The 12,757-nt window shown below is 39.2% G+C and overlaps 1 protein-coding gene across 4 annotated transcripts in view; it reads left to right on the forward strand.

Moving 5' to 3' along the window:
* Positions 1–469: 469 nt before the first annotated feature.
* Positions 470–12,757, forward strand: part of LOC130568521 (nuclear receptor corepressor 2-like) — a 100,637-nt gene continuing 88,349 nt past the window's right edge. For all 4 annotated transcript variants that reach the window (XM_057357440.1, XM_057357444.1, XM_057357446.1 and 1 more), the window contains exon 1: positions 470–911. The gene's annotated coding sequence lies outside the window, so the exon portion shown is untranslated. The remainder of the gene's footprint in view (positions 912–12,757) is intronic.

A 12,757-nucleotide genomic window follows, 5' to 3' on the forward strand; every position in this document is an offset into this window, starting at 1 on the left:
TATGTGACTTATTTCTTCTGCAGAACACAAAAAGATGATTTGAAGAACATTGATGACCAATCAACATTGGCCTCTACTAACTTCCATTGTATAGACACACAAAACCTGTAGAGACATTTCTCAAAATATCTTCTATTGTGAAAAAGATAAAAATCATCATGTTCAGGTTTGAATGACACGAGGGTGAATGATAACAACATTTCCCTTTTTGGGTGAGCTATCCCTTTAAGTTAAGCTTTACATGCTGTATTTCAATCATTTAAAGACACGATGTGTAAAACAACAAAACAAAAATGTGTTATATGTTGTTATACTGAATGGTCGAATCAGAGGTACAACTTTCTCAGGTGCACTTGAAGATAACATAACTTCTGATCAGCGATACGATTTGTAGTTATCATTCACACAGCAGTTTGAGCTATTTTCAAAAAGGGCGCACTGGCCCTTTAAGAGCTGAGAAACTGCACTTGACGTCCAGCGCACAGCAGCCAGTCAGTCGGTCATATACACACACACACGGATTCCAGTCATCTGCAGAGATCCTCTCTGTCGCTTTTTCTATTGACATACACCGTTGCGGGAAACCAGTACGGAATGGGAGCGAATAACTCTTGTCGACTCACAACCGGCTGGAGATAAGAGGGCGTAAACGCGAATAAAACCGACAGAGGGGAAAAAAACAGACTGGGAGCGAGAGAAGGCCGAACCCATCGAGGCAGCGCAAGACAGTTCAGTTATTCACGCGACGGGCGCGCGGCGCTCGAGTGGAATCCGGTCTGAAACCGACGAGCACGAAAACGGCCTCGTTATCTAACCGTACATGTGGATTACCCGTGAACTGAACATTTCTTCATTTCTCACTCCTTAGAAACCACAAAGCCGTCCGGTAGCGACAGACCTTCCGCGGAGAGGTGAGTTATTACGCGAATGTGTTGTTAGCCGTTTGTCTGTTTGAGGTTGCCGAGAGCTCTCAGAGCGGTTTTTAGGGTACGGGGTCAGTTATTTTTCACGGAGCTTCTGTTGTCCTCGCCTCAGCGAGTCTCTTGCCACTGCTGCCCCTGGATTTGGAATGAGCGTCGCCGCGCAAGGCGGAAATCGGTTCCCCCATGAAGACTGGCCGGCTAGTTAGCATAGCTAGCAGTGTTTGTGAGATAACATTAGACACGGTTATTATATTGTGCCTGACGTATTCAGCTATATGTCGTGTAGTCTTTCATAACGTGTTATATAATGGTTTTCAAACCACATTACCTTCCATTTAAAAGGGTTTCTTTGGTCGACTGTGGAGCTAGCCGAGTTAGCTCGGTTATGTTGTATTGAACAGTTATGTTGTATTGAACGGTTGTGTTGTATTGAACGGTTGTGTTGTATTGAACGCCAACATTAGTGGTTTTGTAGTAACAACCGGTGGACGCCGAGGAGTCCTAGGGTGGAGGGGCTTTGATTTCTTGCTCTCATATGTATCCAGCATAATAAATTTAAACTCGTACAACATGGTGTTAATTTAACTCGTAAGGCTTCAATCATGATAGTTTTCCAAGTCAGTATTTAGTGGTTAGGTTAGTAAAACAAAAATAAAACTGCTTTATTTCACAGTGAAGTGTTATGAGTAAGGCATTGCATAGTCGGATGCTCTTAAAGACCGCTTTAGGGATACACATTATGTCACACACTACGGCCTTTATATAGTTCAACAATATGCAGTTTGTGAGCCCATATTGAAGCTTGATTGTTCCTGCAGTAACGCAATGAAAAGTGAAGTGCAACACATTACTTATACTGTTTGCTGTTCCACATCAAGGTGCGTTGCTTGATTTCACATAACCTATGTGAGGCAGAGATTCTCTTCACTTTACTGTAAATCTCTCTTGTTGTGTGTTTAAAATTGTTGACGGGCCCTGAGTAAACATAATGAACCAACTCCATAATTTGTGGACCTGCCCTGCTCTTTCTTACCCTTCAATAGTCTGCTCATGATGAGGCTGGGAGTACACTCACTCACTCACTCACTCATGTCTGGGATGTTGTTATTAAGGGTCAATAAATCATGGTGGATGCCAAATGCTTGTCAACAGTGTTTGATTTGCACATGAAAAGTGGTGGAATTTGAAAAATGAAGGCCACCCTGCATAAGTCTATTAGTGTAATTGGACATGGGCCAGTTGGAAGGGCTTCTTTCTCTTGGGCAGTATTCGTTCCCACTGTACATTAGAAGAGAACAAAGCACAGTGTCATAAGTGGACCAGCGAGATGCCTGAACCCAAAACAGAACTGGCCTTAGACAACCTCGTTGCTCTGCAGGGCTGCCAGGACTCATGGCCAGAAAACAACAGATTTGTTTTGGACTCTCGTCAACTCCAGTTCCACCCCTCTGCGTTTTGTATTGAGTAATGATATTCTTCCTCGCTCCCCTCTCCTCACCGCCTTGTGCAGATCAACGATAAGCAGCCGAAAAGAAACTAGCTGCTTTTTAAAGTGTTGTCTTTTGAAATGTGGAGCTAGCTCCTTTATCTCTGTGTGTTTTTTTTAAATTATTATTTCTGTGCACAAACTCACACAGCAGTTTTGCAGCTGCAAGCTTTATTACAGCAGCAGACTTTTTTGTTAATTCAAGTCAGATGCTTTGTTTCTCCTTATATGAACTGATGTACATGCCGAGGTAGTATTCAGGGACAAGATAAACATTTTTAGCATTCAAGCTTGTAAAGTCCTTGCCTTGGCCATTCTTAACTTTTATAATGGAACTACTACAGAACGTATAAGGACATAAAGCACTTAGATGCAGTTGGAGCAGATGTGATTGGCTGGCTTCTTGGAAATCTATCACTTTCTATATTGTCTGTAGTGGCCACTTGGCTGAGTTGGCTGTATTGGGTGGATGTGCCGCAGGGAAGACTTGGCAGAAAGACGTGAATATACATTTGCCCCTTTGAGGAGGACCATTGCTCTAGCTCAACTGATAAATTTAGTTTACTTCCTGAAATAACATTTAACTTTTGTCTATGAATACGTTGAAGTATTCCTTAAATGCTTTTAACTAGTGCAAGACTGTTGGATTAGTAAATTGCTCTAGATGTTAAAAAATAAGTGTTCTACTTTCACCCACTTTTGTGTTCAGTTTTGCGGCCAACAGATCACTGTTATCAGCTGCCGTTGTATCACATCAGGCCATGTTAAATAAGGCAGAATTGCTGGAGTTCCCCCAGTGGTGGAGCGATGGCAACATGACGTCACTCCTAGTACTGTGTGTAATGTTGACTCTGGTGTGTTTGTTAACCAAGTGAGGCAATACCCCATACTTAACTGTTGATAACACCATATCTGGAGGATAGTTTATGCAGAAGGATAGTCACACGTATTGGGCCAGATCGTTTTTTTAATTCATACACTTTAACATAATAAAATGCTCCTGATGTCTAAAAGTTTTCATAGTCTATGGAATTTAAGTCTTAACTGTAGTCACTTAGAAACTTGTAAAAGCTTTGATTATTAACTAATTTTAATGACTAAAAACATAATATTTGATTTTCCTTTTGTTCTAATTTTCAAAAGCCGGTGCTTTGACATTTATTTAACACAGTAGTTTTTCGTTTCATATTCCATTCTTATTCGTTTCTTATTGATTTAACATGAACGTTTTTCATTTTGTATTCCCTTCTTATTTGTTTCTTATTTACTTATTTATTTATTTTTTGCTTGATGTGTGCTGTGATTATTCGTTTTGTAAGGTCTGTGTTTAATATAAGCAAATGCCATTGTACTTTTTTATAGTTTTGTGTGTTTTTATTAAAGCCGCCGTTCTTTAACTGTTTTCGAAGCTTTGATGATGTTTTTTGGGTGTTTAACAATGGATGTTTATGTATCTAGTTTCAAAAAACGCTTTATATTGCACATATTTCAAGTCAGCCGTTCACCGCTGTCCCTCTTCTCACAAAACGATAGTATTTTTTCCGGTTTCTATAAAGTCCCTCCTTCCGAAACGCTCTGATTGCTAAAGCTGACCAGGTCTGTCGTGATTGGTTCCCTCTTGGTGTCTGAAGATGTCCCACCCATACCATACCAGCGAGCTTCCACTTCTCAGTCTGTTGTTATTGGTCGGTCCCCCTCTCAGTGCACAAACTGCACATGTATTCATAAGCTTTGGCTTTTAGCAATAACCAGTAACATTGGCGTCAACTTCACTTCATCAGTTAAAAACATGCGGTGTAACGGAGGTCTGCTAGTGCATGTGCAAACGTCAGTCTTTGTTAGGGAAATGACACCGGACTAGTGTTGGCTCGATACCAAAATTCTGGCTTCGGTACGGTACCAGAATCTAATATCGGTACCATAGGTGATCAATAACCAGCCCCAAAATAAATTATTTGAAAAAATATTAATAAGACTGCATGAAACTGCTGTAACTGCTTTAATGCATATTTTATATATTATTTTTATATTTTATATAGCAGCATTTTATTTTTACACTTTTACACTGTATTACTGAAAAATGCTTTGGTTATATAGACTTTTCATCATAATCCCACAAATATGAACAATAACATTTTGAACAACAATTAAATGATTCAAGTAGGTCTATTTAACAGTAGCAATCAAGATGAAAACTATGATCAATAAAAATAAAACACTGCACACTGTCTTCACTGTATACAATAAATATGCAATGACTCTAAATAAAGCTACAAAAGTTTCATTTTCTCTTTAATGTGTGACAGATGTATTAGGTTATTGTCACTTTAAGGCAGATTCTTTTTTGATGCAGATATACATTTAAAACACAACGGACTGTGCTTATGTGAACCTTTTGTGTTTTTGACATAACAGCGTGTGTATTTGACAGTATAAGATAGGGATGTAACGATACACTCAGCTCACGATTCGGTACATATCTCGATGCTGGGTTCACGATATGATACACATCTCAATATTTTGTACAAAATTCAAAAATGAAACTGAAATTCAAATAACATTTATTTTCAAAATATTAACATATTCAGTAACTTATTTTGTTGCACATACAACTTAATAAAGAATTTTCACATTTTAAGGCTTAACTGAAATAAGAATTAAGATCATTGTCAATTTTGACAGCAGATTTTGATTTAGTTTTAGTCATAGTCTTTTGACTAAAATGCAATTAAGTTTTAGTCATCCCAATTTATCATAGTTTTAGTCTATTTTTAGTCGACGAAATCTACATTATATTAGTCTACTAAAATCTATCTGGATTAACTCATTTAATTGGTGTAATTAAATGTTCCATACAAAGATTGTTTCGACATTATTTACTTTACCTTGGAATTAATTTAAACCGGATCATTACCTTTATTTTTCAGAAAAGTTGAACTTTTGGATATGCATTGTTGTAACACAGAGAATATTAGACCATGAACGACATGTACCAGTTCAATCAGTCTCATTTTGACTCAATTGACTCATTCGTTCAGTGAAGGTCGTGTTCATTCAGTACATTCAACCAATGAAACGCTCTGACATAGCTCACACTCAAGACTATTGGCTCGTGTCTCTTTGAAGCTGCGCTGTCTTTGCTTGAGACAGTAATGAATGAGAAAAATCTTTCAAAAACACATATTACATAAACTGTATTACATTTCTTCAATCATGCAAATCACATACTTGTTTTTTAGCATGTCATTCGATAGTTTAATATACAGTACGACTCACTTCATCGCTTCTCTGAACGGAACAGCGCTGGTTTCTTTTGGCTTACTTTGTTGCATATCACGTTATGCAGCAGCTCACGTTAGCGGATAAATTAACATTGGCATTTAAAAACATTTGTGCTGCCTTTGTAATGAGTTTCGGGGTGACTCGCCTGCAGTCACGCTTCAAGTTTGCTGTGTTTTAACGGCGATTGTGAAGGAAAATATGACGCTTTGTAAACCACTTGGAGACACAGATTGTGTCTTGTGCTTCCCCTTCTCACAGAGACTTCTCTCAATTTCCAATTTCAAGGTACTTTATTGGCATGATTGCGTGTTCTTACAATATTGCCAAAGCATTGAACATATAACAAAAGACATACATTAAGTACAAACATGAGATTAAAATTAAACTAAGGTGCTGAGTAAGGCATAAATATAGAATGAAATATAAAATAGAGTATACACTCACCTAAAGGATTATTAGGAACACCATACTAATACGGTGTTTGACCCCCTTTCGCCTTCAGAACTGCCTTAATTCTACGTGGCATTGATTCAACAAGGTGCTGAAAGCATTCTTTAGAAATGTTGGCCCATATTGATAGGATAGCATCTTGCAGTTGATGGAGATTTGTGGGATGCACATCCAGGGCACGAAGCTCCCGTTCCACCACATCCCAAAGATGTTCTATCGGGTTGAGATCTGGTGACTGTGGGGGCCATTCTAGTACAGTGAACTCATTGTCATGTTCAAGAAACCAATTTGAAATGATTCGAGCTTTGTGACATGGTGCATTATCCTGCTGGAAGTAGCCATTAGAGGATGGGTACATGGTGGTCATAAAGGGATGGACATGGTCAGAAACAATGCTCAGGTAGGCCGTGGCATTTAAACGATGCCCAATTGGCACTAAGGGGCCTAAAGTGTGCCAAGAAAACATCCCCCACACCATTACACCACCACCACCAGCCTGCACAGTGGTAACAAGGCATGATGGATCCATGTTCTCATTCTGTTTACGCCAAATTCTGACTCTACCATTTGAATGTCTCAACAGAAATCGAGACTCATCAGACCAGGCAACATTTTTCCAGTCTTCAACTGTCCAATTTTGGTGAGCTCGTGCAAATTGTAGCCTCTTTTTCCTATTTGTAGTGGAGATGAGTGGTACCCGGTGGGGTCTTCTGCTGTTGTAGCCCATCTGCCTCAAGGTTGTGCGTGTTGTGGCTTCACAAATGCTTTGCTGCATACCTCGGTTGTAACGAGTGGTTATTTCAGTCAAAGTTGCTCTTCTATCAGCTTGAATCAGTCGGCCCATTCTCCTCTGACCTCTAGCATCAACAAGGCATTTTCGCCCACAGGACTGCCGCATACTGGATGTTTTTCCCTTTTCACACCATTCTTTGTAAACCCTAGAAATGGTTGTGCGTGAAAATCCCAGTAACTGAGCAGATTGTGAAATACTCAGACCGGCCCGTCTGGCACCAACAACCATGCCACGCTCAAAATTGCTTAAATCACCTTTCTTTCCCATTCTGACATTCAGTTTGGAGTTCAGGAGATTGTCTTGACCAGGACCACACCCCTAAATGCATTGAAGCAACTGCCATGTGATTGGTTGATTAGATAATTGCATTAATGAGAAATTGAACAGGTGTTCCTAATAATCCTTTAGGTGAGTGTATGTAAGTAAACCAATTAAATATGGAAATAAAATCTCAATATCAAAAGTATATTTCAGGCAGAAACATGAGAATGTAATAAAGTCAAGAGTGTAGAAGTGAAGGCAGTAGTTTGTTTCTGAGGGTGTGCAGCTGATAGATGAATGAAGCAGCAGCTGATGTGTGTCTCTTCTCCCCCAGTAACATCTGCATTCGCTCTGTTTCTGAACACCTATCAAACTCTGGCATGACCTTTGACATTTTGTGAAAGTGTTTCTCTCTCACATCTTTAAATTGATCACAATTTAAATTGATCTCTCTCTACCGCATATGTGAGATAAGCACACGTGACGCGCTGGCAGTGTAGGCAGTTCTGTGTCATACTGCCGCATAGCGGTGAACTTTGGAACAGCAGTTTTTCAAGTACCGAAACAAGCAAAATTCTGGTATTGAACCAATTGAAATCTAACATGTACCGGTAAATTTCCAGAACCGGTTTACTGCGCAACCCTACACCGGACCGATTGGCGTCAGACCGGTTATATTAAGTAACACTAATAACAGAAGCGTTTGTTTTGCCTTTATATATTGGACTTAAGTTGGATAATAAAACAAGCAGATTGACCAGGAGACATTTGCAAGCAGGACTTCAAGGGATGTTTCATAGAAGTGTTTTAGAGGTATGCGCACACACACACAATATCAGTGTATGACACAGAACAGAAGCTGTTATTTGACCGGTTATATTAGAATGTGTGTAGCTGAATTCTTATAACCAGCTGTAGGACTGTGATGAAAGTGAAAGTAATTAAGCGTGCAGCTTAGTAGAGTTGTCAAAAGTCCCGGGTCCAAGTCGGTACATAAAAATAAATAAGTTGGCGGTACCTAATTTTCATAAGACCCGGCAGCAACGGCGTACCGGGTCAACCGGGTACTGATGCTCTGTCTGACAGGTTGTCTGGTTCCCTTGACTGAAAGCCTATGCATTTTTTCCCATAGACTTTAGGAAGATCGCAAACAATAAGCTCTGTGATTAACAAAGGTTATGATGTTTTGTCTATCAAGATAATCTTTACAAATCAACACAACATTTGTTGTTAACTTTTTAGGACTTCCGGTTCCATCGCTTCAAAGTATTTATATATTTTTTTAATGGGTAAATTTTTGGTAAATCGACCGAAATAAGGTCTGTGGTAAACAAAACCTCTAAATATTTTCACGTTTTATTCTATGACATAAAACACACCAATTATAACCGCCTTGTTATTTTTTAATGTCTTAAAAATGGTGGTTGCTAACAAGTGTCAGAAGAAATGTCTGTGATTCAAATCGCTTAAAAGTTTAAACAGGCACAACTTCAAAATGCATGCAAATAATAAACGTTCTATATATATGTTAAGTTTAGAGCGATATAACAAACATTTTTTCTATCGTTATTGATAAAGGTGTATCGTCGATACATATCGTTATTGTTTTATTGCCCAGCCCTAATCCTAATGTACGAGTTGATTTGCTCAAAACTGGGCCTGACTAATCCTATTAGCCTAAGGCAGAGTTCTGGACTAACTCCCATGGCATCTGTCCTGCACAAGTGGTGGTCAGTGTTTGCGCTGTGAGTGTTGTAAACATGTGCCAGTGGCCAAGTATTTGATCGCTAAAAAAGGCTGGGGTAAATAGGCTGCAAATGCCGTTTAGACTATTTGACTAATGGCGACATGCCGAAGGTTGCGGAGCCCTTGTTTTTACTATGAGAGATCCTTGTCCTGGAGTTTAAACAATTTTAAATTCTTTTTAAGAAGGTCATTTAAAGAGCAGGTTTCAAGGTTTTTGTAAGTGTCCTAATGTTGTATTAGAGTCCCCAACAACATGTTCAAATGCATCAAAGGTAAAAAACGGTGCTATTTTCTTAAAATAAGCATTTAGTATCTATCCATTTCTCAAAGATCCCTAAACGATTCCTCCGAAGCTGTTCAAATGTTCCGCTTCTCTAAGCTCCTCCCTACCGCGAGTCCAGTGTGCTCCGATTGGCCAACTGGCCCAATCAGTTGTGATTGGTGTTTCTTCATACACTGCGTGTCAGAAACGAAACGCCCATTACCACAGTTCTTATCTCAGGAAGGTTTTTGTAAACAAAGACGCTGTGTGTAAAAATGGCATCAGTATTACCATATCACAAGTTTTTATCTTCATAAACTTATCTTCATAAACCATTCAGACTATTGTTTTTATCTTCATAAACTTATCTTCATAAACCATTCAGACTATTGTTTTCTGTTGATCTTTTTTCGTCATAGCTCTGGGAGAACAACAACGGCTCTATCCAAAAGATCATTACTTTGATTATACAGAGAGGAGTAACTGAGCAAGTTAGCGAGAGCTTCCAAAGATAATGCACACACCTTTACATAATAAAATGATATAGTGCTGTAGTCCGTTTTTAAAATAATGACAAGCAAACCGTTTTGTTTGAAGGGGATCGTGACCACAGCTAAACTTTGCACACTTGACAAAACCATAATGTGAGACAAGTTAGCAAAGTGCTACCGTGACTAAACGATAAAGGGATACAGTTCGTACAATACTACGACATGTAGAACGACAACAGTCTACAATAACCGCCACATTATTAGGTAAGAGTTGGATTATTAAAACTGTAACACTGTTAACTTATACGTTGTTTACCTGGAAACCTACAGCTGTACTAAGATTAGCACAATTACTTTAACATATATTGTAAGCAGTCAATTTAACATGTACACATAACGTATTTATCATACTTACAGCTTGTGGTTCTGAGACGCTTGTTAGTCCAAATAAAGTTGGTATTGACTTATCTTTAAGGGTCTAGCGGCTGGCCAATCCCGCGTTGAACTCGGCAAAATTTGAGAAGCAGTCATTGGTGAAATGACGAGCACATTACACAAGGTTGGATTTGTACTGCAGTGGTATCGTGGAAAAAAAAATTTTAACCACTGATCCTTCACATCGTCATCCTTTGGCAGCGAAAACAAAGTACATTTGCGTTCACAGCACAAAACACAGCGTCCCCTCGACATGTTGTATACGCAACACTACCTGAAGTGCTAGTGGGCAGGTCAGAGTGTTCCTGTTTTGCGGAAAGGCGGGGATTGTGCTGATGCATTACACTGTGACGTATCGATGTTACACTCAAAAGATTCTAAAGCCTAACGATTTGTTTGGGTGGTTCGGAGTAGACTCCTTACTTTGAAAGCCAATATCTTAATTTATCATGGACTTTTTGGAATAACAACTTTGCAGATCGTCAAAATTGAAGGAAAGCTAAGTTACACACTGAAATGCCGGTAATTTTATGAGATTCATGAAACCTGCTCTTTAAATAAAGGCTCTGATAGAGTCCTCTACCTTACTTGAATTCTGTATGGGCTTTTTTCCCCTAATAATAACTATGTGAGTATCATCACATTTAGTACCGACTGGTACCGAAGTTTGGTATCGTGACAACACTATTCCACACTCAACCGCAGATGACTTGCAAATGAAAGTGTACACCATTTCCAAACATTTGTCACTTACTGAATATCTGGGCATATAAATATGCATTAACACTTTGTCTGTAAATGCACGTGGTTCTTTACTTGGACTGAACTTTGCGCTGCATGATACAAAAACATTATTAATATAACCATAATATAACCAAAATCACAGGATACAGCAAGAAGGGTGATGACGCAGACTTTCGGAATTCTTTGCACTAAAAACAAGTGTGCGTAAGGAGGACGGAGAAAGTTTATTTATTTATTTATTTTTATTTATTATAAAGGTATTTTCTGTTCTAAACAAATTCTGTAAATTAATGTTTAATTGTTTTTGGTGCATCAATGTTGCGCTGCACTTTGCGCTGTACCCTTAACCACCTGGTGTCCCCAAATACGCGCACGCACACACGCACACTTGCGATTTGACTATCAGTCGACTTTATGCAAGATGTGACAATTCTGATTCGACTATGAAAATCCTTAGTGACACCCCTCTTGGCCCGGTTTCACAGACAAGGCTTAAAGACTACATAACTAGATATTTTTAAGGTCCTACATTGGTTTAAGGGATGTCCAACAATACGTTTATGTACATAGAAGGTGTAAAAACACTATTATTTCGTAATAATAGGCAGTTATTCTTACCTTAATTCTTGACTGACTCTCGAATAATTCATTCTGCGATTCATCTGTCTAATCCCCTCCTTTCCGCTAGCCTAGTCTGATGTGATTGGTCAGATGGTCTAGTCTGCTGTGATTGGTCTACCGCGAATGAGGCTCATGAGCTACAGTGTTTGGGGGAGAAGAGTGACGTTTTCGCAGGCAGTCCTAGCAAAACGTAGGCGGGGACTATATATGTAGTGACCTAAATCCGCGGCTAGGGACGAGTGACTCGTTTGCGTGATTCAGAGTCGACTCCCTTTTTTCCAAGCCAATAACTTTGTTATTCATTCACCTTCGGATTTACAACTTGGCAGACTGCTTACTTTCAAACACGGCAACATTACACACTGCATGAAATGTAATTTACATGATCTCATGTTATGTACTCTTTAAGGCTAGTCTCAGACTAAAAGGAATGTGTGACCTGTCTTAACTGAATATAAACTTGTTCAGAAATATCTTAAAATATATCAGTGCCTTTGTTTTGTCTCAAGATACACACCAGTAATGTATTCTTCTAAGGCATTTTCATAAAAGCGACATAAATATCTTAATTCTACTAAGGGATAGGCCTGGCTTAAGCTAAGCCATGTCTGTGAAACCGGGCCATTATGCCTAAACAGTTAAAACCATTTGACCAGATTGCGCTTATCGGGTGAATCCATTATATTTGCATCAGCAGCATATTGCGAGTATTTCCTGCTAAGCAAAGTAGAATCGCTACAACTTCCTTTTTACCATCAGCTTTATTTGCTTGTGCAATAAAGTGATGCGATGTGCATACTGGTGTTGTCCATAGAAAAGGTGCTGAGAAAGGCTCTTGCATGCTGCAGCAAATTCTTACTCAAGCAATGCGGAGTTCTCAGAGGGTTGATGAGTTCCTTTTAGTTGTCCAGGCTAAATTGGGTTGGTTTTGATTCCTTAGTTTACGTTCTTCTCACCATCTCTGCCTAGGGCTGGTAAGGAGGGCAAGTATCTAGCGTATTGAGTTACTGTACATTGAAGTGTAGCTGCATGTACATACTCAGCAGTTGTGTTTTTGCAGTAGCCGTCAGCAAGTGTCTGTGGAGAAAGTCAATGTGTGTCTGCACGGCCAACATTCATAGCAGCTGCTACCTCATTGACAGTTTGTGGACTAAAAATGTAGGTAGGTGGGTGCGTGTCTGTATGTGTTCATGTGAGCGTGTTTGACAGTGGTTGTCAAGTACAGCGTACGTTTAAAATTAGACTGTGTTATTAATTGAGTGA

The sequence above is a fragment of the Triplophysa rosa genome, linkage group LG17, assembly GCF_024868665.1.
Source record: "Triplophysa rosa linkage group LG17, Trosa_1v2, whole genome shotgun sequence".
NCBI classification, from domain to species: Eukaryota; Metazoa; Chordata; class Actinopteri; order Cypriniformes; family Nemacheilidae; genus Triplophysa; species Triplophysa rosa.